Below are 5,000 nucleotides of genomic sequence, written 5' to 3'. Positions count from 1 at the left end.
TATCTCTCTCTGCATCTCTCTCTCTGGCTCACTAACTCTCTCTGCATCTCTCTCTCTGGCTCACTAACTCTCTTTGCATCTCTCTCTCTGGCTCACTAACTCTCTTTGCATCTCTCTCTCTGGATCACTAACTCTCTCTGCATCTCTCTCTCTGGCTCACTAACTCTCTCTCTCTCTGGCTCACTAACTCTCTTTGCATCTCTCTCTCTCTGGCTCACAAACTCTCTCTGCATCTCTCTCTCTGGCTCACAAACTCTTTCTCTCTGGCTCACTAACTCTCTCTCTCTCTCTGGCTCACTAACTCTCTGCATCTCTCTCTCTGGCTCACTAACTCTCTGCATCTCTCTCTCTGGCTCACTAACTCTCTTTGAATCTCTCTCTCTGGCTCACTAACTCTCTCTTTATCTCTCTCTCTGGCCCACTAACTCTCTCTGCATCTCTCTCTGGCCCACTATCTCTCTCTGCATCTCTCTCTCTGGCTCACTAACTCTCTCTGCATCTCTCTCTCTGGCTCACTAACTCTCTTTGCATCTCTCTCTCTGGCTCACTAACTCTCTTTGCATCTCTCTCTCTGGCTCACTAACTCTCTCTGCATCTCTCTCTCTGGCTCACTAACTCTCTCTCTCTCTGGCTCACTAACTCTCTCTGCATCTCTCTCTCTCTCTGGCTCACGAACTCTCTCTGCATCTCTCTCTCTGGCTCACTAACTCTCTGCATCTCTCTCTCTGGCTCACTAACTCTCTCTGCATCTCTCTCTCTGGCCCACTAACTCTCTCTGCATCTCTCTCTGGCCCACTAACTCTCTCTGCATCTCTCTCTCTGGCTCACTATCTCTCTCTGCATCTCTCTCTCTGGCTCACTAACTCTCTCTGCATCTCTCTCTTTGGCTCACTAACTCTCTTTGCATCTCTCTCTCTGGCTCACTAACTCTCTTTGCATCTCTCTCTCTGGATCACTAACTCTCTCTGCATCTCTCTCTCTGGCTCACTAACTCTCTCTCTCTCTGGCTCACTAACTCTCTTTGCATCTCGCTCTCTCTGGCTCACAAACTCTCTCTGCATCTCTCTCTCTGGCTCACTAACTCTCTGCATCTCTCTCTCTGGCTCACTAACTCTCTCTGCATCTCTCTCTCTGGCTCACTAACTCTCTCTGCATCTCTCTCTCTCTGGCTCACTAACTCTCTCTGGCTCACTATCTCTCTCTGCATCTCTCTCTCTCTGGCCCACTAACTCTCTCTGCATCTCTCTCTTGCTCACTAACTCTCTCTGCATCTCTCTCTCTGGCTCACTAACTCTCTCTGCATCTCTCTCTCTGGCTCACTATCTCTCTCTGCATCTCTCTCTCTGGCTCAATAACTCTCTCTGCATATCTCTCTCTGGCTCACTAACTCTCTTTGCATCTCTCTCTCTGGCTCACTAACTATCTTTGCATCTCTCTCTCTCTGGCTCACTAACTCTCTCTGCATCTCTCTCTCTGGCTCACTAACTCTCTCTCTCTGGCTCACTAACTCTCTCTGCATCTCTCTCTCTGGCTCACTAACTCTCTCTGCATCTCTCTCTCTGGCTCACTAACTATCTTTGCATCTCTCTCTCTGGCTCACTATCTCTCTCTGCATCTCTCTCTCTGGCTCACTAACTCTCTCTGCATCTCTCTCTCTGGCTCACTAACTCTCTCTGCATCTCTCTCTCTGGCTCACTAACTCTCTCTGCATCTCTCTCTCTGTCTCACTATCTCTCTCTGCATCTCTCTCTCTGTCTCACTAACTCTCTCTGCATCTCTCTCTCTGGCTCACTAACTCTCTCTGCATCATTAGCTTCTCTCTCTCTGTATCTCTCTCTCTCTGTATCTCTCTCTCTGTATCTCTCTCTCTGTATCTCTCTCTGTATCTCTCTCTCTGTATCTCTCTCTCTGTATCTCTCTCTCTATACAGTGGCTTGTGAAAGTATTCACCCCCTTGGCATTTTTCCTATTCTGGTTGCCTTACAACCTGGGATTAAAATAGTTTTTTGGGGGGTTTGTATCAACATGCCTACCTCTTTTAAGATGCAAAATATTATTGCGAAACAAACAAGAAATAAGACAAAAAAAACGGAAAACTTGAGCGTGCATAACTATTCACCCCCCCCCCCCCCCCCCCCCGCCCCCCAAAAAAGTCAATACTTTGTAGAGTCACCTTCTACAGCAATTACAGCTGTAAGTCTCTAGGGGTATGTGTCTATAAGCTTGGCACATCTAGCCACTGGGATTTTTGCCCATTCTTCAAGGCAAAACTGCTCCAGCTCCTTCAAGATGAATGGGTTCTGCTGGTGTACAGCAATCTTTAAATCATACCACAGATTCTCAATTGGATTGAGGTCTGGGCTTTGACTAGGCCATTCCAAGACATTTAAATGTTTCCCCTTAAACCACTCAAGCGTTGTTTTAGCAGTATGCTTAGGGTCATTGTCCTGCTGGAAGATGAACCTCCATCCCAGTCTCAAATCTTTGGAAGACTGAAACAGGTTTCCCTCAAGAATCTCCCTGTATTTAGCACCATCCATTATTCCTTCAATCCTGACCAGTTTCCCACCCAGTCCCTGCCGATGTAAAACATCCCCACAGTGCTGGTGATGCTGGGGATGGTGTTCTCGGGGTGATGTGAGGTGTTGGGTTTGCACCAGACATAGCCTTTTCCTTGATGGACAAAAAGCTAACTTTTAGTCTCATCTGACCAGAGTACCTTCTTCCATATGTTTGGGGAGTCTCCCACATGCCTTTTGGCAAACACCAAACATGTGTTTACTTATTTTTTTCTTTAAGCAATGGCTTTTTTCTGGCCACTCTTCCATAAAGCCCAACTCTGTGGAGTGTACGGCATAAAGTGGTCCTATGGACAGATACTCTAATCTTCGCTGTGGAGCGTTGCAGCTCCTTCAGGGTTATCTTTGTTGCTTCTCTGATTAATGCCCTCCTTGTCTGGTCCGTGAGTTTTGGTGGGCGGCCCTCTCTTGGCAGGTTTGTTGTAGTGCCACATTCTTTCAATTTTTTAAATAATGGATTTAATGGTGCTCCGTGGCATGTTCAAAGTTAGGATATTTATTTATAACCCAACCCTTATCGGTACCACAACTTTGTCCCTGACCTGTTTGGAGAGCTCCTTGGTCTTCATGGTGCCATTTGCTTGGTGGTGCCCCTTGCTAAGTGGTGATGCAGACTCTGGGGCCTTTCAGAACAGGTGTATATATACTGAGATCATGTGACAGATCATGTGACACTTAGATTGCACACGGGTGGACTTTATTTAACTAATTATGTGACTTCTGAAGGTAATTGGTTGCACCAGATCTTATTTAGGGGCTTCATAGCAAAGGAGGTGAATACATATGTACGCACAACTTTTCCATTTTTATTTTTTTAGAATTTTTTGAAACAATATATATTTTTTTTCATTTCACTTCACCAAGTTGGACTATTTTGTCCATTACATGGAATACAAATAAAAATGAAAATAAATTTCAATTACAGGTTGTAATGCAACAGAATAGGAAAAACGCAAAGGGTAGGAATACTGTTGCAAGGCACTGTATCTCTCTCTGTAGCTCTCTCTCTGGGCCACTATATCTCTCTCTCTGTAGCTCTCTCTCTGGGCCACTATATCTCTCTCTCTGTAGCTCTCTCTCTCTGGGCCACTATATCTCTCTCTCTGTAGCTCTCTCTCTGGGCCACTATATATCTCTCTCTGTAGCTCTGTCTCTGTAGCTCTCCCTCTGGGCCACTATATCTCTCTCTCTGTAGCTCTCTCTCTCTGGGCCACTATATCTCTCTCTCTCTGTAGCTCTCCCTCTGTAGCTCTCTCTCTCTGGGCCACTATATCTCTCTCTCTGTAGCTCTCTCTCTCTGGGCCACTATATCTCTCTCTCTGTAGCTCTCCCTCTGTAGCTCTCTCTCTCTGGGCCACTATATCTCCCTCTCTGTAGCTCTCTCTCTGTAGCTCTCTCTCTCTGGGCCACTATATCTCTCTTTCTGTAGCTCTCTTTCTGTAGCTCTCTCTCTCTGGGCCACTATCTCTCTCTCTCTTTAATATTCTGTCTCTTGTTACGACTTGGAGAAAATCAACATTGTGGTAGGTGGCAGAACACACAATGAGGGCCTCTAGCAAAACTTTCCCACCTGGAGAATCTCTCTGAGGCATTTCACATCTCCACTGTAACCTCTGCTACACGGTCCGCCACGCAAACAAATCCCCCTCTGAGCAAAACCTGTCATTTTAATTGGTTCCTCACGACGGCGGTACATCAAACCAGACAAATCATGGGGGGTGCGGCTGACCCGGTGTCGGCGCCTGCGTCACACGTCTGTAACTGCAGAGAACGCTGTGTGTGTGTGTGTGAGTGAATTGGCCAGATAGTGGGGAAGCGGACAAGTATTTTCAAAACAAGCATGGTTATATATAAATATCACCCAGGCAGTATCAAAATGATTGCAAAGATCATAGTCGAAAATGAGAAACTGGGACGTGGCAAATTAACTTGGCGAATATACAGGGTTTTGATTCAAGGGGGCTTTTGAAGTGCGGCCATCTGTACTTGGAGCAACAATGGCTCCCTACGCTTATTCTATTGGAGCACAGCTGCAGAACGGTGGCGGTCTCTTCGATGGACCAGGAAGATAGCATTACTGCCTTTTGTCTCTCCCCATGCCTTTCAATCAGACCTCAGATCAGATCTCAGGGCTGGTTAGGGAACTCCCTATGGCTCCCAATGGCTCCCTAATGGGTACTGTGGTTCCAGGGGGAATCTGATAGTTTGGTGTATGTATGGTTCACCTCACGTTGAAACTCATGATCTTTTTGTTTTTTGTCGGGGTGGAGAGATACAGGAAAACAAGGCTTTCTGTCTAGGGTGGAGGAATACAGGGAACTAGGATTTCTGTCTTCGTGGAGGGATACAGGAAACAGGGATTTCTGTCTGGGGTGGAGGAATACAGGGAACTAGGATTTCTGTCTTCGTGGAGGGATACAG

The 5,000-nt window shown here is 46.4% G+C and overlaps 1 protein-coding gene across 1 annotated transcript in view; it reads right to left on the bottom strand.

Annotated features, from left to right (window-relative positions):
- The window catches only part of LOC139392961 (plexin-A4), a 141,577-nt gene that overhangs the window by 86,499 nt on the left and 50,078 nt on the right, over nt 1-5,000 (bottom strand). The window lies entirely within an intron of this gene.

This window comes from Oncorhynchus clarkii, chromosome 33 (genome assembly GCF_045791955.1).
Source record: "Oncorhynchus clarkii lewisi isolate Uvic-CL-2024 chromosome 33, UVic_Ocla_1.0, whole genome shotgun sequence".
NCBI classification, from domain to species: Eukaryota; Metazoa; Chordata; class Actinopteri; order Salmoniformes; family Salmonidae; genus Oncorhynchus; species Oncorhynchus clarkii.
The sequence above is the reverse complement of the archived record's forward strand: the minus strand, read 5'-3'. Positions and strand labels throughout refer to the sequence as shown.